At 50.7% G+C, this 23,081-nt stretch overlaps 1 protein-coding gene and 2 pseudogenes across 3 annotated transcripts in view; 2 read left to right on the plus strand and 1 right to left on the minus strand.

The window, feature by feature from the left end:
* Window positions 1-23,081, minus strand: part of LOC311582051 (H-2 class II histocompatibility antigen, E-D beta chain-like) — a 185,637-nt gene that overhangs the window by 14,775 nt on the left and 147,781 nt on the right. The window lies entirely within an intron of this gene.
* On the plus strand, window positions 2,734-21,508 carry LOC311580745 (butyrophilin subfamily 1 member A1-like; annotated as a pseudogene). The gene is made up of 8 exons (XR_014783550.1): window positions 2,734-2,743; window positions 15,408-15,755; window positions 16,922-17,203; window positions 17,307-17,507; window positions 17,793-17,819; window positions 19,273-19,299; window positions 20,249-20,275; window positions 20,568-21,508. The product of XR_014783550.1 is annotated as a butyrophilin subfamily 1 member A1-like (transcript).
* LOC311580746 (butyrophilin subfamily 1 member A1-like) overlaps window positions 11,418-23,081 on the plus strand; it is a 30,520-nt pseudogene continuing 18,856 nt past the window's right edge. Inside the window, exon 1 of the transcript XR_014783551.1 lies at window positions 11,418-11,622. The product of XR_014783551.1 is annotated as a butyrophilin subfamily 1 member A1-like (transcript). The remainder of the gene's footprint in view (window positions 11,623-23,081) is intronic.

Genomic DNA, 23,081 nt, shown 5'->3' on the forward strand with positions numbered 1-23,081 from the left:
GCAGTGCTGTGGGGCGTGTGGGGAGCAGACGGCTCCTGTGTGCAGTGCTGTGGGGCATGTGGGGAGCAGTCGGCTCCTGTGTGCAGCGCTGTGGGGCCTGTGGGGAGCAGACGGCTCCTGTGTGCAGTGCTGTGGGGCGTGTGTGGAGCAGTCGGCTCCTGTGAGCAGTGCTGTGGGGCCTGTGGGGAGCAGTCGGCTCCTGTGAGCAGTGCTGTGGGGCGTGTGGGGAGCAGACGGCTCCTGTGAGCAGTGCTGTGGGGCCTGTGGGGAGCAGTCGGCTCCTGTGAGCAGTGCTGTGGGCGTGTGGGGAGCAGTCGGCTCCTGTGAGCAGTGCTGTGGGGCATGTGGGGAGCAGACGGCTCCTGTGTGCAGTGCTGTGGGGCATGTGGGGAGCAGTCGGCTCCTGTGAGCAGTGCTGTGGGGCATGTGGGGAGCAGACGGCTCCTGTGAGCAGTGCTGTGGGGCATGTGGGGAGCAGTCGGCTCCTGTGAGCAGTGCTGTGGGGCATGTGGGGAGCAGACGGCTCCTGTGAGCAGTGCTGTGGGGCGTGGGGGGAGCAGACGGCTCTTGGACACAGGAGTTCCTCTGGCTTGTTCCTCGTGTGTGACTGCTAAACCACAGACAGTGACTCTAAGTGGCCTCTCAGTGGGCAGAACCTGTTCATCAAACCCCAGGAACCAGCATTATCAGCATATCAGGTCTGCCGATGTTTTCTTACATAGATTATTTCATTTGCACATTTGAATCTCTTTTATTCAAATATTCATGTAACTATAAAATTAATTCATATTTTCCTAAGGTTGGCATCATATATTTTAACTTTTTATTGTTTGGTTACCTACTGTCTATCCCTCCCGTGGAGGGAGCAGAAACAGAGTTTCATGCTGTCACTCTTAGCATCCTTGGTTCTTCTCGACTTTTGGGGATTGTCATGTCTTATTTATTTTATGTATAAGTGTTCTGTCTCATGTACTCCTGCATCCCAGAAGAGGGCGTCAGAGGCTGCAGATGGCTGTGAGCCACCATGTGGTTGTTGGGAATTGAACTCAGGGCCTCTGGTAGAGCAGTCAGTGCTCTTAACTGCAGAGCCATCTCTCCAGCCCCCTACTCATGAATATTTTAAGACAGGGTCTCATGAAACTCAGGCTGATTTGGAACTCTCTTTGGAGCCAAGTGTGGCGTTTTGTATGCAAATGTCCCCCATCAGCCCAGATGTTTTACTTCTTGTTCTCTGGTTGATTGTGGTGTTGGGAATCTGGTGTTTGGGATGTGTGTCCTTGATGAAGTGTGTCACTGGGCTGGACTTTGAAGATTCAGGACGCTGCACCACTCCCAGCTTGCCCTCTCGGCTTCCTGGCTGTGGTCCAGGTGTAAGCTCTCAGTTCCTGCTGCCGCCACCCTGCTCCTGCTCTGTCCTGGACTCCTGCTGGAGCTCCTGTCTGGAGCAGTTCTATCGGGACAGGATGGTGCAGAGGCTCCTCTGTCTTGTATTCTTGCTGAGGTGACTTGAGGTTTCACTAGAAATTGATCTCCTTGATGGACTACCCAAGTATATTCTCGGGACCTGAGGTCCTGTTGCCCCAGTAACTTATCATAGCTTCTGTCCACTGTCTGCTTGTGGGAGCTGCTGAATGAGATGCCAGGATTAGAGTTTTCATTCAAAACCCCAATGGTCTGCACACATGGGCACCATCTGGGCCCATGAATACCTGAGCGTTGTTCCAGCCAGATGGAGTAATGATGTTCACTGGGCAAAAACTGTGTCTGTGGTGCGGGCTGGAGAGATGGCTCAGAGATCAAGAGCCCTGGCTGCTCTTCCAGAGGTCCTGAGTTCAATTCCCAGCGACCACGTGGTGGCTCATGACCATCTACAATGAGATCTGGAGCCCTCTTGTGATGGGTAGGCACACAAATGCAGAATACTGTATGAACAGTAAATAAATATTAAGGGGCTGGAGAGATGGCTCAGCGGTTAAGTGTACTGCCTGCTCTACCAAAGGTCCTGAGTTCAAGTTCACTTCCCAGCAACCACGTGGTGGCTCACAACCATCTATAATGAGATCTGGTGCCCTCTTCTGCCTTGTGCATGTACATGCAGGCAGAGCACTGAACACATAATAGTTAATAAATCTTAAAAAATATTTTAAAAACCCTGTGTTTGAATGTCCTTTGAGGGGCTTTGTAGTGGGGGGAGGGCGAGGGGTGGGTGGGGGTGGGTTGGGTTAGAATGAGGCTGTGTGTGCAGAGCACGTGCGCGTGAGGAGAGACAGAGAGGAGTGACCTGGTCACATCTCTGCCCTCCCTGGGCACACTGGGTAAGAGGGAGATCAAAGAGCTCATGCCCAGCTGGGACCTGGCAGCGCTATGTCACATTCCGGGTACAATGGAGAATCAGAGCCTGAGAAAATACAGTTGAGACTTTCTCAGGGCATAAATGTGTGAATATATGTGTATTAGAAATACATAATAAAACAAATCTATGCATATTAGCTTTACCTATGTGCATGCGTGTGTATCTTCATGCATGTATGTCACATGTGTGCAGTTTCCAGCCCAGGACCAGAGAGAGCGCAGGGTCCCCAGAAGCTGCAGTTGCAGGAGGTTGAGAGTTCCCAAGGAGGCTTCTGGGAACTGAACCTGGGTGCCCTGAAGGAGAACAGCTGACAGCCTGTGGAGAGCCACAGATAGCAGCGCCCCCTGCTGCTTCCCCGGCACAATGCGCCCCTTACGCGCATGCCTGAAGGTATGCCACAGATAGCAGCGCCCCCTGCTGCTTCCCTGGCGCAATGCGGCCTTTATGCGCATGCCTGAAGGTATAGCATGAGGTGGTGTGATCCGAATGCACCAACCAAGAGCGACAACGTGGCAGTCTCTGATAGGACCAGGCACACTATAAAGGTTCTGTGGGAGCTTTTCCCTGGGTCACTCCGGTAGTCCAGGATCCTGAATAAACTGCGGCAAGAAGAGTTCCCGGTGTTGGTGTCTTTCCTGCTGGTCGGGGGCGGCATCGACATTTTGGTGGCCCGTATGGGGAATCTCAGAACTTGCGGCAGCCAGGGCAGCTAGCTGGTAAGTTCCCGGTCAGTGGGACATAACTGTTAGGTTCTCAGGCTTTGAGACAATTAAGTGCCGGGACTCGGACAAAATGGGGAATTATATTTTGGGGAAAGTGAAAGAGGAACGGTTTGACAGGGACGATTCTGGCCCCGAGGATGAAGAGTTAGAGGAGTTGGCTGAATGGCTAGATAGCATTATTATACCAAAAAAGAAGGGGGTCAAGATTACGAAGCTGTCAGCTCCTGAGCTAGAGCCACCTAAATCTCCAGGCGGAATAAGACCCCCGCCCCATATACCAGGGGGAGGTAGGTCTACCTGTCCTGAGGTATGGAGGCAATTTCATTTGCAAAATGCCCCTCATTGTTACCAAGTTTTTCAGAATGCACAAGGGAATCGTTTTCATGAACCCTTGGATTTTAAAATTGTCCAAAGACTCGCTGAGTCTGTTCGTGCTTATGGCACGACCACAGCCTTTGTTATGGCGCAGTTGGAGTCCCTAGGGAGATATTGCATGACATCCTCAGATTGGCAAAATTCAGCATGAGCCTGCCTTTCACCTGGCGCCTATTTAGATAGGAAAGCTTATTACATTGAGTTCTCAGCTGTGCAGGCAGCTGCCAATGTTGCTAACAGACAACCGGCATGGGACCAGGATATGCTTATGGGGCAGGGACGTTTCGCTAACCAACAGACAAGATATCCGGTGCAAGTTTTTGGGCAAATTAATTTTATTGGCACAAGGGCATGGAAAGCCCTTCCTAAACAAGGGGAAGTATCTGGAAATCTCACAAAAATTATTCAAGGAGGCAATGAAATATTTGCCGACTTTGTGGCCAGATTAGTTGATGCCGCTGGAAAGATCTTCTGCGACCCAGATACTGCAATGCCTTTGATAAAACAACTTATTTTTGAGCAATGTGCCAAGGAGTGTAGACAAGCCATAAATCCATACAAACATAAATCTTTAGATGTGTAGTTAAAGACCTGCAGAGGGATAGGAGGACCATTATCAAATGCAGGATTGGCTGCAGCCGTGATGCAGGCAGCCCAAGGAAGGAATAGAAATGGAATTACTGGTCCTCAAAATTGCTTCAAGTGCGGCAAAGAAGGACATTTCAGACGCCAGTGTCCCAAGGGGATCAATCAGACTAGTCAAAATCCTCCTCCACGTATGCCTGGCCTCTGTCCCAAATGCAGGAAAGGAAATCATTGGGCTAATGAATGCCGGTCAGTAAAAGACATTAATGGTCAATCACTAGCAGCAGGATTTGGAGGAGCAGGTCCAAAAAACAGGAGACGGGGCCCTCGTCCTCAGGGCCCTCAAATATATGGGGCAATGGAGGAGACCAGAGCTCCAGAACAGTGGCCGAGTCTGCGTTCTCCCATAGAATGGCAACACCCCGGAGAGCTACTAGAGGGAGCGCAGGCCTCGACCTCTGTTCCACCACCAGACTCGTACTGACCCCACAAATGGGACCTCAGTTGGTAGCCACTGATTTCACGGGCCCTCTACCAAAAGACACAGTGGGACCACTAATTGGCCGTAGTTCTACTACATTGCAAGGCCTTATTATTCATCCCAGTGTAATTGATTCAGATTATACAGGCACTGTAAAATTTATGGTCTCATCTCCTCGTGGGGTGAGCGCAATTTCGCCCGGTGACCGTCTAGCGCAGTTGCTCATTCCTCCTAGCTGTCATAATTTATTCCTGGCAAAAGATCAAACACATGGAGAGAAGGGGTTTGGATCCTCAGGAGCTTCGGTTTACGTGGCTATGAATTTACAAGATCGCCCCACTCTAAAACTTTTAATAGAAGGAAAAGCAATCACTGGCCTTATGGATTCCGGGACAGACACTAGTATAATTGCTAAAGGTGATTGGTCCCCCGGATGGCCTGTTAAAACCTCTAGTCACTTACTCAGAGGGCTGGGTTTCGAGAAAACCCCAAATATTAGTGCCAGAATGTTAAATTCGAAAGATGAAGAGGGACATGGAGGAGTTTTCCAACCCTATGTATTAGAAGTCCCCATAACCTTGTGGGGAAGAGATTTATTGAATGCAATGGGATATAAAATCACTAATCAGGAGTCCTACAGCAGACAGTCCCAGGAGATGATGAATAATATGGGATATATTGGAGGAAAAGGACTTGGAAAAAATTTGTGGGGACGTCCAGATCCTATTGCCGGCATTCCAAAGATTGACCGTAAGGGTCTGGGTTTTTCCTAGGGGCCACTGAGGATACAATTCCCATTACATGGAAAACTGAGGAACCTGTATGGGTTCCCCAGTGGCCCCTGCCCTCAGTAAAATTGCAAGCCATTCATGAGCTGGTTAGGGAACAGCTGGAACTAGGTCATTTACAGGCCTCAGTTTCACCATGGAATACACCCATCTTTGTTATAAAAAAGAAATCAGGCAAATGGAGGTTATTACATGACTTGCAAGCTATTAATAATCAGATGATGCCAATGGGGCCAGTCCAAAGAGGCCTCCCGTTGCCATCCACTTTACCTGAAAATTGGCATATTATTGTGGTAGACATCAAGGATTGCTTCTTCTCCATTCCTCTGTCTCCAAAAGACACAATGAGATTTGCTTTCACAGTACCCTCAATAAATCATACAGAGCCTGATCAGAGATTTGAATCAGTAGTGTTACCACAAGGAATGGCTAATAGTCCTATGATGTGTCAGTTATATGTCGTTGATGCCATTCAGGGATTTAGGAGAGAATTTCCTCCACTTAAGTGCTTTCATTACATGGATGATATTTTGATTTGTGCAAAGAGTGAGGAGGTTTTAGTTCAAGCTTGCACCCGGCTAGTCCTGAGCTTAAAGGTAAAAGGATTGTTCATTGCTCCAAAGAAGGTGCAGAAGGCTACAATTATTGATTATCTAGGAACAAGAATATGTCAGGATAGAGTTACCCCACAAAAAATTACATTAAGAACTGATAGTTCCAAAAATTGCTGGGGGATATACAATGGTTGTGACCCTACTTAAAACTCACTAATTCCCAATTACAACCACTGTATGATATTTTGCCTGGGGATCCTGTCTTATCTTCCCCTAGAATTCTTACCCCTGAGGCAAGAGCGGCCTTATCCCTTGTTGAGGATGGATTAATTACTGCAAGTCTTACCAGATGGAATCCCAATGTAGCATTCTAATTATTAATCTTGCCCTCATATAGGCAACCTACGGGTGTGTTATGGCAATCGGCACCTTTATTATGGATTCATCCTAAGATTTCCCCAGGAAAAACACTCAGTCATTATCCTGATGCAGTAGCACAATTGGCCTTTGTAGGTTTACATCAAAGCCTTCAATATTTTGGACAATGGCCTGAGAAGCTTATTATACCTTATACAGCTCAACAATTTGAAGTACTTTCTCATACTCTGGATAATTGGGCAATACTTCGCTGTAGTTATACTAGAGATATTGATAATCACTACCCCAAAGATCCCATTCTCCAGTTTGTCTCAGAGCATCCTGTTATTTTTCCTTGGTCACATCTAAGCAACCATTAAAAAATTGCCCCACTATTTTTACTGATGGATCTAAAACAGGGCACGGAGCATATTCAGTTGATGGAGGCCAGCCGGTAATAAAGAAATTTGCCTCTGCTTCACCTCAAATAATTGAATTACAAATTGTCATCACTGTTTTTCAAGAATTCCCACAATCTTTTAATCTTCTCTCTGACTCCAAATACGTGGTTAATGTAGTCAAAGAGTTAGAGATAACAGGGAAAATTAATATGAAAAGTGTGATTGGAGAATTGATATCCCAATTACAAACCCTCATTTGGAAACTTACTCAACCTTTCTTTATTCAACATATTCGAGCACATACCCGGCTCCCAGGGCCTTTATCAGAAGGTAATGATATAGTAGATAAAGCCACACGGGCCCATTTAATCCTAACTGCTTTGACTAATTTGGATCGAGCCGTCAATTCCATTCTTATTTCCATGTTAATGCGAAAACTTTAGCTTCTCGCTTTGCCATTACACTCGAGGAGGCACGAATTGTGGTGAAAGAATGTCAAGCATGTGCTCCTTTTAGGCCTCAACTACCCCTGGGGTAAATCCTCGAGGCCTATGTCCCTTGCATATCTGGCAGATGGATGTCACTCATATACCAGAATTTAGGAAGCTAAAATATGTGCATGTTTCGATTGACACTGCCTCAGGTATTATATTTGCATCCCCACATACAGGAGAAAAATCCCATCATGTTATTGATCATTGCTTTGCGGCATGGAGTGCCTGGGGCATGCCAAAAACTTATAAAACTGATAATGGCCCAGTTTATACGTCTGCTACTTTTACCTCCTTCTGTGCACAGATGGGTGTTACATTACTTCATGGCCTCCCTTATAATCCTCAGGGACAAGGCATCATTGAAAGAGCACATCACACCCTTAAGGAATGCCTTCAAAAAAAAAAAAGGGGAGGGGAATAGGGTATAAAAGAACATCTAGAGAGTGCCTTGCTTTGGCTATGTTAACCATAAATTTTTTTCAATTAGATAAGTCCGGCATGACGGCCGCCGAGCGTCATGAGAGCCGAGACTCTACTTATAAAGGCACAGTCATGTGGAAGGATGTCCTTACAGGGCAGTGGAAGGGCCCAGACCCAGTATTGGTCTGGGCGAGAGGATCTGTTTGTGTGTTTCCACAGGATGCAGACCAACCAGTGTGGGTGCCTGAAAGGTTAACTCGACTTACAAAAGAAAGAATGATGATGTTTCAAAGCCTCTGGCAGAGCCTGACCCCATAGATGGGAATCTGGATGATAATGGTGGGAAACATTCCGGGCTCCATGACACAGCCTGAGTACAGGTGGGGAATCTTGTCGGGTTTTCCAAAACATACAACCGCAATTTTCCCAAGAATCTTCACCACCAATGTTTCGTTAACAAAAGAGATTGCACCTGATACATAAAATATGGGCTTTCCCCTTAAGGGAAGCTTATGTTTTCAGATTATTAACTTGTCTAGCAGTGTCTTCCAGTATCTTGCAGGTAACTGGAGCAGAAGCCTGGATAGTCTCCTGCGGGAACTGCGTCTCTCCATGGTGCACATCAATTCTACACGAACTGACATCTCCATGGTCTCTGGGCTGTCGCAGTGGTTCCATGACGCCTTCTCTCATCGGCAGGAATGGGCGGGAATAAGAGCTTTGACAGTGTGTCTGGTCCTTGTCAGTTGCCTAGCACTCTGGTGCATATGCAGGATGCACGCCTGCCAACATCGCACGCAGGCCTCTATGATGCAAGCATTTGCACTGGAGGCTGGGCAATCTCTTCAAATGTGGCTTGGCATGATAGAGAAGTAGTCAATGACGGGTATAGATCCCCCACGCACTTGGTGGACCACGGCCATGACACTAATGTGCTTCCGTTTCCCCTTCCTTGGCATGATGAGAATGGCATATACTCAGATATTGCCTGCCGTAAGGCATGGGCATCTTCAAGGGGTGTAGGACAAAGTACCGCAGGGGGAGGACCCGATTGTCTGACTCTGAATCCCCCGAGAAGTAAACCTGATTGCATAGAGGTTGATGTCGGAAACTGTCTTATTTGCTGTATGTTGAGGATGCCCACAGACCCCCCCTCCTCCTCAAAAAGACATCTTGACAGGCCAATGTGGCCCCAGGAGGATCAGGTCAATGCTTCCCCCCTCTGGTTAATGCCCGCTCCCTTAGGGGACCCAAGCTCACCTGTATATGATGGATCCATCTACCTCCTTTTCTAATAAAGAGAGGGAGGAGAAGAAGAAGATGTTGAGGAAGAAGATGTTGGGGACGGGCTACATGGCCAGTGTTCAACCATCTTGTCAGCCTATTTCTCCAGTGCCAGGGGGACAAGCTACCAGGCATTCTCTGTGCCACTTGCTCAAAATTTAATGAATAAGGGGGAACTGTGGAGAGCCACAGATAGCAGTGCCCCCTGCTGCTTCCCCGGCGCAATGCGCCCCCTTTTGCACATGCCCAGTGAGCAAGCCCCTTATGCGCATCCCTGAAGGCATAGGGTGGTGTGATCAGAATGCACCAATCAAGAGGGACAACGTGGCAGTCTCTGATAGGACCAGGCACACTATAAAGGTTCTGTGGGAGCTTTTCCTGGGGTCACTCCGGTAGTCCAGGATCCTGAATAAAACTGCGGCAAGAAGAGTTCCCGGTGTTGGTGTCTTTCCTGCTGGTCGGGGGCAACATCGACAGAATACTCCATCTAATATTGGGGGTATGTGTTCATGGGTGTGAGTATGTGGGCGTTGGTGTGAGTATGTGTGCGTGGGTGTGAGTATGTGTGCGTGGGTGTGGGTATGTGTGCATGGGTGTGAGTATGTGGGCGTGGGTGTGAGTATGTGTGCGTGGGTGTGAGTATGTGTGCATGGGTGTGGGTATATGTGCATGGGTGTGAGTATGTGTGCATGGGTGTGAGAGTACAGTCAAGTGGGAGCCAATATGCTAATGTCATGTGTTCCATATGGAGGTCAAAGGTTGGTGGAGCTAGTTGTTTCCTTATACTTTTATGTGGGTTCAGCGATCACACTAGGTTGTGAGGCTTGGTGGTAACACTTTTTAAAATCTACTTTATCGTAATGTTATTGTCAACTCTTATTTTGTTGTTTCTTTTCTTTCCTTCCTTTCTTTCTTTTCCAGACAGGGTTTGCCTGTGTAGCCTTGGCTGTCATGGACTCTCTTTGTAGACTAGACTGGCCTCAAACTCACAGTGATCCACATGCCTCTGCCTCCTGAGTGCTGTGATTAAGTGTGTGTCACCACACACAGCCTTTTTGTGTTTGTGTGTTTTGTTTTTTGGTTTTTGAGTCAGGAGCCCCTGCTCCACTGTCACTGGTATTAACCATGTGTGCCACCTCAGCCAGGCCCCCACCTTCTGAGACAGGGTTCACATCGCTCAGGCTGACTTTGAACTTACCATGGAGCTGAGGTGGCCTGGAGCTCCTGATCACCCTGCCTGTCCCTCCTGAGAGCTGCGACGGCAGCCATGTCACACCACATGCCTGTCCCTCCTGAGAGCTGCGATGGCAGCCATGTCACACCACATGCCTGTCCCTCCTGAGAGCTGCGACGGCAGCCATGTCACACCACATGCCTGTCCCTCCTGAGAGCTGCGACGGCAGCCATGCCACACCACATGCCTGTCTCTCCTGAGAGCTGCGACAGCAGCCATGTCACACCACATGCCTGTCCCTCCTGAGAGCTGCGACGGCAGCCATGCCACACCACATGCCTGTCTCTCCTGAGAGCTGCGACGGCAGCCATGCCACACCACATGCCTGTCTCTCCTGAGAGCTGCGAGGGCAGCCATGCCACACCACATGCCTGTCTCTCCTGAGAGCTGCGACAGCAGCCATGTCACACCACATGCCTGTCCCTCCTGAGAGCTGCGACGGCAGCCATGTCACACCACATGCCTGTCCCTCCTGAGAGCTGCGACGGCAGCCATGTCACACCACATGCCTGTCGCTCCTGAGAGCTGCGACGGCAGCCATGCCACACCACATGCCTGTCCCTCCTGAGAGCTGCGACGGCAGCCATGCCACACCACACAGAGCCAGCACTGTGTGTCTACAAGAACAGCCACCTGGGGCTTCTTCACCAGGGCTTCTTGTCACTGCAGCTGGCTGTGCCCTGAGACGCCCTGTGAGGGGACACAGTAGACATCCCAGCCAGGTCTCCTCAGTGTCCCCTCTCTGTCTGAAGTGCTCCTGGTGGCTGCCTGCCCCTCCTCCCCTGTGGAGGCTCAGGCTGGGGACTGAGGAGGAGACAAGAGCTGTGGTGCCAGCACCTGGAGTCCAAGGTCCCTTGCAGGCGCCTGCTGACTGTGTGGGGCCTCAGCTGGGCCAGGCTGAGGCAGGGGTGCGAGGACAGGGAGGACAGGGTCTGCAGGACCTACCTTCCCCTCAGCTTAGTAGCTACTGGAGCTAGAGCTGGGCTTATGACGTCATCTGTGTTTGCAGTCCTGACAGGAGGTGACATCCCTCTGATGTGCACAGCCCAGCTCCTGATGCTAAAATGGGACTCAGTAAAGTGTTTTCTCCTTTCTGTCATGGCTAACATTTCCACAGTGTGTGTAGCCTCAAAAGTCTCCCCATCGGGCAGGGTGGGTGTGGCAGGGGTGAGGGTGGGGGTGAGGGTGAGGGTGGGGTGAGGGCATGAGGGGGTGCGGGTGGGGGAGGTAGGTGAACTCTGACCTCTTCCTGATAGAGTGTGTGGGATCACACACATCCTGGTCACATTGCTTAACTTTCAGTTGTGGTGGCTGACACTGCAATTGCTCCATTGGCTGGGAGGGCCTTGCTGGAGTAGGAAGTGTCAAAGTCTCTGTAGAGACCATGACAAGGTAGCCCGGGCTCTGCTTCTTGGAGATGTGGAAACCAGAGCTTTCTGAGCAGAGCTTAGCGCCCTGAGGGCATCTTGGAGCAGGGCTGAACCAAGGTTTGGTGTTGGTGGGTCCCCTGCAGCCCTGAGCTGTCCCCCATGAAGCCACAGCCTTTCAAAGCTGGAAGAAGCAACGAGGAGCAGGTAGGTGGACACTGAAGACTGTTGGGGGCCCAAAGAAGGAACAAAAGGTGAGATTATGTCCCTGAGTCCCAGCGGGTCACCTCCCTGGTGGCTGAGCCTGCAGACAGCTCAGAGGTGCTAAGAGTTGGTGCTTCTCAGGCCTTTAGGCTGCTCCCCCACACCCTGCACTCCTTCCAAGCAGCAGGCGGTTGGGGCAGACACGGGTTTACTTATGTTCTTTTCAACCCTGTCTATACCCAGCAGCGTCTTTATTAAAGACAGAGGCTATGAGGATAAACCTGTGCTGCAGGACGTGTGCGTGTGTGTGTGTGTGTGTGTCTGTGTGTGTGTGTGTGTCAGTTTCGGGAACCGGCTGGAACTGTGGCAGGGACTAGGGTGACACTGAAGTGTGGACAGACTCCACAACCTAATGCAGGCCTCAGCCTGCTTGGAGACATGTGTGTCCCTGAAGCTGCCCAGATGGCGGCTGCTCACACCCTGAGTGGTAGAAGCACAGGGAGCCATGTTATTCCCGAGACAGGGGCTGGGCATAGGCTGTAGGTCTCGGGGTCACAGGCAGTGTGGAGAGTGACGCTGTCTACATTAGGCTATCCTCGGGGCACTGAGAAAGGACGTGGCTATATTTCTGGTGGAGCTTGGCTGCCCAGGGAAGAAATGTTTTCTTCTCAGAGGATGTGGGAGTCCCCAGCTCCCCAGTCTTCTGCAGGGCTGGGAGGAGCCTGGCCTGGCTGTTGTCAGGGCTGATGTGTGAGACCTTCATCCTGTGAGCCTGGGTGTGGTGTGGTTTGCTCCTGTGGGGCTGACCCCTGCCCTGAGCCCAGCTCTCCCTGTGGAGGGTGCAGTGCCCCTCCTGCCTGCTGCCCAAGGTCTTGGTGTGACTCACCTGTTTTTCTCCCCAGCTCTGAGGACATGGGGCATTGCTGCAGGCAGTCTCTGCCTCGCCATCTTCTCTGCCTGTTTGCCCTTGCACAGCTGCTTCCCTGGGCATCCACAGGTGAGTCTGTCCTGTCTCCTCCTCCTTCCCTCCAGTGAGTAGGTCTGTCAGGTGCTCTGCTGCTCAGATGTGCAGGACACTGACTGAAATCTGGGATCCAGGCGTCCTCAGTGCTCACTGTACACTGCTTATTAATACAAACCCAGGATGGGCATGCGCGCAGCAGCCTTCCAGTGCTGAGACTGCGACACTGTGAGTCCTTGTCCAGCCTGAGCTCCAGCGAGACCCCACCTGAGGAGCTTAGTTGGGGCGTCCATGGAGCTGGCTGTGTGCCTCAGGCATAGGCGTCCATGGAGCTGGCCTAGGGCACAGGCATCCAGAGTCCAGTGTTGGCTGCAGCAGAGTGAGCCAGGGAGAGAGATCAGCAGCTGAGGTGGAGGACTGAGGTGAGAGCAGCCATGTTGGTTTTGGTGACCCTGGTGGGAAGTGCAGAGTCAGGGCTGAGCCTTGAGCAGAGCAGGCTGTGGCTCTGAGCCCATGTAAAGATCACAGAGGTTTAGGTTGTGGACGGCAGGCAGGAGTCCTGGTCTATTGAGTGGCAGCAGTGACAGTTCAGAGTGACACTTAGCCCTTTGGGGCCCCCAGTGCCTGTACCACAGCCCTCCAGGTTTAGAGCTTCGAGGGCACTCAGAGTGAGGTGGACAGAAGAAAACATTTCTCTTTTATCAAGAAGTGACTGGGTCATCTGGACTGCTGGTGGCTTTTCAGAGAAGCAGCTATGGCTCTATGAATTTTATTTCCGGTGTTGGGTGTTTTCCCAGAATGCATGTCTGTGTAACACCTGCGTGCCTGATGCCCACAGAGTCCAGGAGCGCGTTACAGAATTGCCCCTGGTCCTCTGGAGGAGCCTCCGGTGTCTAAGTTGCTGACCCTTCACTCCAGGGCCTGGATCTCTTTTACAGTTCACATAGGTCAGTTCACATAGGTCAGTGGAGGAAGACTGGGCTGACACACTGAGAACAGGATTGGGAGGTTCCTGGGTGCTGTCTGAGACAGGCCAGTTACACCAGTGGTCCTCAAGGTGTGGCCACACAAACCATGGCGTGAGCATCTGCAGAGACCTTTACAAATGTGGGACCATGTGCCCTCCCCAGACCTACGGAAGCTGAGCCCTGGGCTGAGATCCAGCCACCTGACAGGCACCGGGTGCCCAGGTGCGAGCAAGCTGGGGAAGGAATGCAGGAGAGATTTCTTCACAGAGTGGCTGGGGCCGGGGCGCAGGCAGAAGAGGGAGCTTCTACCCTCATTCATGGGGTTCACTGCTGTGGCGTGAAGGCCTCTTGTCCATTCTTCATGGATGCCTGTTGGGGCCCAACTGTGACAGTGTGTTCAGTCATCCTGGAGGGGATACAGGGTCGGTGAGGACGTAAGTGTGAAGACACTTACACACTTGATGGATGAAACAGGGCTTGAGGAAGCTCCTACAACTTTACATGCATACATGTGTTTATATGTACACATATATGTATACACACATGTATTTATATGTACATATATATGTATATGCACATATACTTTTATATGTACATATATGTATATACACACATATATTTATATGTACACATATATGTATGCACACACATATACCTTTGGTTGATGAAGCAGAGTTTCAACAACTTTCCTCCCCACAGCTTATAATTCCTAGCAAAATTTTTCAAGCAGTATAAAAATCACAATGTGCTTACATTCTGTTTTTCTTCAAGTGATTGATTATAATGAGACTGGATCAAGCATTTTATGTATCACAGGTGAAAAATCAAGTTATTCTCAAGGACCCACAGACAATCCTATATGATCAACTTGTTATACATTAACAAAGTGTAAGCATGCAAGATGTCTTTTCTCAGCCGATTTCTCTTCCTGGAAGCTGCAATTTTGGTTTTAAAGATGGGATCAATTGTTTTATTATTTATCTTAAAAAGTAATCTTATGAAAAATCTTGAGTCACAAATCTAAACTTTTATATAAAAACGGCCATTTCTACCTTAAATCCTCAGATGTACACCTACTCATTAACAATTTTTTATTAAATTATATCCCGGAACTGAGAGAAAAAAGGAGTTCAGGAAATCAGTCATTGCCTCGATCACCAGGCCAGCTTTAGTGAGAGTCACGTCAGCCACGACTGGTTGAGCTGCACTGTTCTTGTTCCCTGACCTCAGAACATTCCTCTCTCACTTATCAAGAGAGTGCCTGTCTGAGCTTCAAATTGTTCCCCAAGATTTCCTACAACAGAGCAAAGACATCTTATCCTAAGTTTGCTAACAAGCTGTATCTCCAAATTCTTCCTAAGGGTGATGGGCTTACTAACAACCTACGTCTCTAATTCTTTCTGAGGTGGTGGATGCATCAGTGAGCTGCTCCAGCAGCAATGTTTGAAAAGATGCATCACTATTTTTGCAAGTGCCCATGACACTGCCCAGTGAGGAGCTGGGAGCCCCCTAAGGGTTTTCATGCAACTCTTAGATTATGTAACGAGTGTCCATGAAGGCAGCAAGCAGTGTGATGCTTCGCATGAGCATGGTGCCCTCAGGACACACGCTCCTCAGACTCTGCCTGTCTGAGGCACACCCACAGCAGTTGCGCTAAGCAGTGGGCCGCATTCTGTGAGTTCTAAAGGTATTTTGCTGTTTTTCTTCCATGGCCCTCAACAGGTGCCCAATTCCCAGAGCCTAGGGCAACCTTATGCAGTCTTTGGTTTCTGCTCACAGGAAATTTCACTTCACTGTGTGTGGTCTCTGTGTTGACCTGTGTCTCTATTGTCCTCTCTCCTCTGTGTCTGCGTCCACAGAGGAGTTCCAGGTGTTTGGTCCCTCGGGCCCCGTTGCGGCCGAGCTGGGTGGGGAAGCCATACTGCCCTGCTCAGTGTTTCCAGCCATGAGTGTGGAGAACATGGAGCTCAGGTGGTACCGCACCAGATTCTCAGAAGCTGTGTTTGTCTATCGGGATGGGCGGGAGCAGCAGGAAGAGCAGATGGCGGAGTTCTCAGGGCGGACGTCTCTGGTGAAGGACCAGTTCCACCAGGGCCAGGCTGCTGTGCGCATCCACAAGGTCTGGATTTCAGACAGCGGGACATACATCTGCTTCTTCAAACATGGACTTTTCTATGAAGAAGCCACCATGGAACTGAAGGTGGCAGGTGGGTTACCTGATCTCTGTTTGGAAGACCTTGGGGGACCTGTGCTTGGAGGAAACTCGGGGATCAGGTCACTCAGCTCCTTTATTTATTTATTTATTTTTAGTTATTTATGTTTGCTTTTTGGAAACAAGGTTTCTCTGTATGTAGCCCTGCCTGTCCTGGAACTCACCTGAAACTTACAGAGATTCACCTGCCTCTGACTCCCAAATACTTCGATCAAAGTCTTTCCCCACAACTGCACAGCATTACTTACTTTTTGAGAGAAGATCTCGTGTAGACCAGACTGTCCTTAAGGCAGTTGTCTAGTGCAGGCCGACGCTGAACTTCCATCCTCTTGCTCCCTCCTAAGTGTGGGGCTCACAGCACCCTGCACCATACATGGCTCTGGTCCATCGTTTTTATTTTTGTTTATTTTTGACCTTTTTTCTTCTTTTTGGTTTTTCAAGGCAGAGATTCTGTGTGTAGCCTTGCCTGTCCTGGACTCACTTGTAGACCAGGCTGGCCTCAAACTCACAGCGATCCACCTGCCTCTGCCTCCCAAGTGCTCAGATTACAGGCGTGCGCCACCATGCCCAGATTGATCCTCCATTTTTAATGTGAGGAACAGGTATCTTACCCCTACATCCATTAATCCAATATGTGTTGGATCTTGTTCTGAGGATCAGGGCTACTGTAAGGTATAAAAAAAACCACCAGCTGGTGGAATTATAATTTGGACATAGGCAGGAAAATCAGACACAGCAGTGAGTGGTCGATGCTTAAGACAAATGACTGAAGAGAGCAAGGAAGGAAGCTCAGGGTGCCGTCTTACCCGGGAAGAGAGCTGGTGTGTGCCTATCAGCTATCGGGCACAGGTGTGTGGATGATGGAGCGATGGAGGGATGGGTTTTAGCTCAGGGTTCCCAGAGTCAAATCCTTCAGATTTCTCTAGATCTGTGGTTGATTAAAGAGTGACCTGTGTGCTGTTCCCCACAGTGATGCTGTTCTCTCTCTTCTCTCCTGCAATATGGGCTCAGCCTAGTCCCACCCTGGGAGAGCCTGGGAGGGCTCTTCAAGCCCTATGTGCCCTGTGCACAGCTTCCCTTGTATTTATGTGACACACAGTTGCTCCTGGGGTCCATGAGCCTAACGTGGCTTCCAGGGTCATCATGTCTGTCCTCCTGCAGCGACGGGTTCTGTTCCTGAAGTGTACATCAAAGGTCCACAAGAGGATGGCGTGTGTGTGGTGTGCGTGTCTTCAGGGTGGTACCCGAAGCCTCAGGTGCAGTGGAGAGACTCCAGAGGGGAGAATCTCACAGCATCCTCTGAGACCCACACTGAAGATGCTGAAGGGCTGTTCAGCGTGGAGACCTCGCTGGTGGTGACAGACAGCGCCTTGAGGAATGTGACCTGCTCCATCTTCAATCCCTCCTTGGGCCAGGAGAAGGCCATGGCCATCATCATCCCAGGTGAGAGCTGTCCCTCACTCCTGCAGCTGGAAGTGGGTGGCCTTCCCGGATGTGCTGGCTGGCCGCACAGGATGCCCATCACTGCTGTCTGCCTGGGCCACAGAGGCCTTCTTCCCTCAGGTCTCTCCCTGGATGCCAGCATTTCTTGTGACCCTGAGCATGATGGGACTTCTAGCTTTAGGCATAAGCTGTTTTCTCAGAAGAGAGCATTCTGCAAGGCGGCAGGTGCAGCGGGAACTCAAGAGTCTTCCACATGAGAAGGAGAGTTTACAGAGGACAAAGGAGGATGCGCTGAGCACCACCTGTAAGTCAGGGCAGAGGTGAAGGGTGGCCCAGAATCCCCAGGAGGATCCAGGATTCTGGGATCAGATCAGGAGGCCAAGACTGCTCAGGGAGGGTGGCTGGAGTCCTGCGGGTCAGGGGGTCTGTAGTTTACCTTAGTAGGAGAACAAACTGTTACAGACTCGCTCTTCTCCCTGTTTTTCAGGCACATTCCAGGCAGAGCTTGGTGAGTCACAGTTTTCCTCCTCAGCCTCTGGTCCCCTCAGTAGCTCAGTTCCTCTCTTGACTCCTGTGTGTCCTCTTTCAGGTCGGAGGAAGAGAGCTTACATGGCTGGTGAGTGGCCTTCCCAATGTCCCATGGTTCCTTCTGGCTCATGTGGCCACGTGTGCCCTGTAGGCAGAGTGGGAACCCCTTTTGGGGACTGAAGTGAAGGTCCTGGGAGGGGAAGCCAGGTCTATGGGTCCTTCTGGTCTCAGGAAGACACATGACTCCTGAGTGTGTCCCGGGCCCTGGGTCTTGTCCTACCATGTACTGACATCTGCATTGCTGTCTCTTTGGGCTCCATTAGCTGCAGCTTCCTGTGTGCGCCTGGGAGCTAAGGCAGTGTTAACCTTTCATCAAAGGAGCTGTCTTAGGATCCTCCTGCTGTGAACAGCACCATGACCAGATGCATCTTGGGAAGGAAAGGGTCTGTTTGTCTTGTACATTTTCACATCACAGCCCATCATTGAGGAAATGCAGGGCGGGAGCTCAAGGCAGGAGGCTCAGCAGGAACTGAAGCAGAGACCACAGGAAGGTGGCTTACATACTTGCTCCCAATGGCTCGTCCAGCCTGCTTGCTGCTGCACTCCAGGACCAGCTGCCCAGGACGGCACCACCCACAGTGGGCTGGCCCCTTCTGTGGCAATCAATCAATCAATCAATCAATCAATCAATCAATCAATCCCTCAGTTCATCAAGAAAATGTCCCATAACCTTGCCTACAGCCAATCTGATGGGGACATGTTCTCACTGGAGGGTCCTTCCTCTCAGCTGTCTCTAGATTTTGTCAAATTCACCAAAACTCTGACCAGCACAAGGCATTTGTTATAAGTAAACCCGGCCACAGATCCAGGAGCTCGGCCAGTGTCCATTCCTCAGTCACCCCAGGGAGTCTGTTCCTTTAGCTCCTGAAGGTGTTGATGAAGGTGGTGGCAGAGGCCAGGCCTGCTGACCTCAGCAGGAAAGGGACTGCAAGAACCTGGGTGCTGCTGGCATCGTGGTCCCTGGCTTTAGAGACATTTTACTGAGAAACACTCGATGTGTCACCCAAGACCTCACCTCATGTCCACGTTTTATGCACATCCACTTTCCCACACATTTTCAAGTTTATCTTTTCTAAAAGTGCTGACGTCATAGTGGTTTGTGACCATTTTGGAATAACTTTATTCCATTTTGTAAGATTTTTTTTCACATAGCAAAGCTTTGATTGTTAACAGTGAAGCTGAATATAGAATACTACTACTGCTGCTACTATTATTCTACTTTTAAATGTTTTGAATGAAATTCAGCTATTTGGCAGGTAGACGGCTCACAGCATCAGGGCAGTGGGGGAACTGAGCCTATGATGCCATCTTTGTCATCTGTGGTCCAGGGAATTTCCCATGATCCTCTGCTGCCTCTGCATCTTGCAGGAGCAGCTCCCCAGGGCCCTCTCTCCTCCTTTACAGTGCAGGGAGGGAGGGTGGGCAGAGTCTCTGAGTGGGCACTGCTGATTGGGTTCTCACCAGAGTGTGTTCGTTTCCAGCCTGGAGGAAGGCCCAGCAGTACGCAGGTGCGTGAGTATTTATAAGATGCCGCCGTCTGGGCAGAACACGGGTCTTAGCCTTTCTAGAACCGGGATGAAGCACCATGCCCAAACCTACTCGAGCCGCAGAGGGTTGGACTCTCATTTCCAGTCCATCCTGTCAGCAAGTCAAGGCAGGACTCACACAGGGCAGGATGTGCAGTCAGGAGCTGTTGCAGGGGCCATGGAGGGGAGCTGCTTGCCGCACTGCTCTCTGTGGCTTGCTCAGTTTCTTTTCTCTCATACCCCACGACCACCGTCCAAGGGGTGACACTGCCCACAGTGGGCTGGGGTCTCCCACATCAGCCATCACTCAAGAGATGCCCCAGGGACGTGTCCACAGGCCAGTCCTATGGGAGCATTTTCTCTGGTCGTCAGATTCCTTCCTCCCAGAGGACCCTGCCTGCGTCAAGCTGACATAAAAGCCGGCGCAGTCCAGCTGTTGTCTTCTCAGTGTCAGCAGCTGTGGCCACCAAAGCTGACCTGCACAGGCTGGGCCGTTAGTTCTCTGCCACGGAGGCCGGGCAGGCTCATGAGGCCCTGTCTGGACTACAGAGACATAGTGGTTAGGAGAGACGATGCATAGGGCTGTCTCTATCCCATCCCAAGCGTGTGTGTGTGTGTATGTGTGTGTGTGTGTGTGTGTGTGTGTGTGTGTATACATGCATGTGTTTGTATGTGTATTATGTATGTGTGTGTACATTATGTGTGTGAGTGTGTGCATGTGCTTGTATGTATGTGCATGTTTGTCTGTGTGCATGTGTGTGTGTGTGCATGTGCACACATGTGTACATGGCTGTGTATGTGACTGTGTGTGTGTGTGTGTGTATGGCAGGTACATTGTCCCACAGCTCCCAGGTCTGTGTTTGTGAGGACAGCTGCTGACCAGATGTGTGCAGTCTCTCAAGCCTCTCACATGACTGTGTTTCTCTTGTAGATTGGCGCAAGGAGCTCTTCCAGGCCTGTGAGTGACTCCGTGTTCCTCAGGGACATTCCTCCTGTCCTTCCCATGGCTCTAGTCTCTTGTTCAGTTCCCTGTGATGACCCCCAAGTGGTGACAGCTTCAGTGGTGTGGGTGGCAGAGGGGCAGTCACTAAGCTGGGTCTGGTTCTCAAGCTCCCTGTGACCTTGTGACTCCTAAGTTGACTTTTGGTCCTTCCCCTGCTTACCAGAGGCTTTTAGATGTTGATGGGAGCGGCTGTGGCTTTGTCTGGGGACTGGACAGGCCCTCCCATGACTGGCAACTCTCCCTGCAGGCTCTGTCACTCTGGATGCAGACTCTGCCCACCCCATCCTTGCCATCTCCCAGGACAGGCTGAGTGTGACCTGGAAGGAAAGAACAATGTGGTTGGATGACCTCTTCTGTGTGTTGGGCAAGGAAGGCATCTCGTCAGGACGCCATTACTGGGAGGTGGAGATAAGGAACGGAGACATCAGCACGTGGGTCCTGGGGGTCTGCAGGGAAGATGCGAAGAGGGACAGTTTGTACTTTGAGAGTCCAGCCAAGGGCTTTTGGACTGTGGGGCGGTCTGGTAGTGGATATTGGGCCTACGTAGACACTGGGAGGGAGACATTATCCTTAAGGCAAGCTCCTCAGAGTGTGGGGGTGTTCGTGGACTACAGTGAGGGTGACATCTCCTTCTACAACATGAGTGACAAGTCCCACATCTTCTCCTTCCGTGACGCTTCCTTCTCTGGGAGGCTTTTTCCATACTTCAGGCTCAAGTCCAGAAATGTTTCCATGATTGTCAGGTCCACGGAAAATGGGTCTCAGGAGAATGGAGGAGGGGAGGGGGAGAGGGAAGAAGAGGAGGAAGCAGCTGTTCTTGCTCTCTTTGGAGGAGTCTCATAGTCCCCAGTGGAGGGCCTGGGTCCAGGCTCTTGTGTTGTGGACTTTATGCCAGAAGAGTCTCCTTTCCTCCCCAGTCCTGGTGACACCTTGTTCCCACAGTGAGATCACTGCCTCTGGGTTGTCAGCCTGAGTCCTTGTGAGACTGTGAACACAGGCCAAAGCCCCCATGAGTCCTGGAAAGGCCTGAAGTCTTGGTCTACTGCTCTCCTCTCTGACTCTGAGGCTGAGGGAGCAGAGAGTTCACTCTCTGTGTTCAGGCAGCAGAGAATTTGCCCTGAGTGTTGGTTAAAACAGGCTGGTTTGCACTATGGCTGGCTCCTGTGAGCAGTGCTGTGGGGCGTGTGGGGAGCAGTCGGCTCCTGTGAGCAGTGCTGTGGGGCATGTGGGGAGCAGACAGCCTCTGTGAGCAGTGCTGTGGGCGTGTGGGGAGCAGACGGCCTCTGTGAGCAGTGCTGTGGGCGTGTGGGGAGCAGTCGGCTCCTGCGAGCAGTGCTGTGGGGCCTGTGGGGAGCAGACGGCTCCTGTGTGCAGTGCTGTGGGGCATGTGGAGAGCAGATGGCTCCTGTGTGCAGTGCTGTGGGGCGTGGGGGGAGCAGACGTCTCTTGGACACAGGAGTTCCTCTGGCTTGTTCCTCGTGTGTGGCTGCTAAACCACAGACAGTGACTCTAAGTGGCCTCTCAGTGGGCAGAACCTGTTCATCAAACCCCCAGGAACCAGCATTATCAGCATATCAGGGCTGCCAATGCTTTCTTACATAGATTATTTCATTTGCACATTTGAATCTCTTTTATTCAAATATTCATGTAACTATAAAATTAATTCATATTTTCCTAAGGTTGGCATCATGTATTTTAACTTTTTATTGTTTGGTTACCTATTGTCTATCCCTCCCGTGGAGGGAGCAGAAACAGAGTTTCATGCTGTCACTCTTAGCAGCCTTGGTTCTTCTCGACTTTTGGGGATTGTGATGTCTTATTTATTTTATGTATAAGTGTTCTGTCTCATGTACGCCTGCATCCCAGAAGAGGGCATCAGAGGCTGCAGATGGCTGTGAGCCACCATGTGGTTGTTGGGAATTGAACTCATGGCCTCTGGTAGAGCAGTCAGTGCTCTTAACTGCAGAGCCATCTCTCCAGCCTCCTATTTATGAATATTTTAAGACAGGGTCTCATGAGACTCAGGCTGATTTGGAACTCTCTTTGGAGCCAAGTGTGGCGTTTTGTATGCAAATGTCCCCCATCAGCCCAGATGTTTTACTTCTTGGTCCCCGGTTGATTGTGGTGTTGGGAATGTGGTGTTCGGGATGTGTGTCCTTGATGAAGTGTCACTGGGCTGGACTTTGAAGATTCAGGACGCTGCACCACTCCCAGCTTGCCCTCTCGGCTTCCTGGCTGTGGTCCAGGTGTAAGCTCTCGGCCTCCTGCTGCCGCCACCCTGCTCCTGCTCTGTCCTGGACTCCTGCTGGAGCTCCTGTCTGGAGCAGTTCTATCGGGACAGGATGGTGCAGAGGCTCCTCTGTCTTGTATTCTTGCTGAGGTCACTTGAGGTTTCACTAGAAATTGATCTCCTTGATGGACTACCCAAGTATATTCTCGGGACCTGAGGTCCTGTTGCCCCAGTAACTTATCATAGCTTCTGTCCACTGTCTGCTTGTGGGAGCTGCTGAATGAGATGCCAGGATTAGAGTTTTCATTCAAAACCCCCATGGTCTGCACACATGGGCACCATCTGGGCCCATGAATACCTGAGCGTTGTTCCAGCCAGATGGAGTAATGATGTTCACTGGGCAAAACTGTGTCTGTGGGGTGGGCTGGAGAGATGGCTCAGAGGTTAAGAGTCCTGGCTGCTCTTCCAGAGGTCCTGAGTTCAATTCCCAGCAACCACGTGGTGGCTCATGACCATCTACAATGAGATCTG

Source organism: Acomys minous, assembly GCF_964271855.1.
Source record: "Acomys minous genome assembly, chromosome: 13".
Lineage (NCBI taxonomy): Eukaryota > Metazoa > Chordata > Mammalia > Rodentia > Muridae > Acomys > Acomys minous.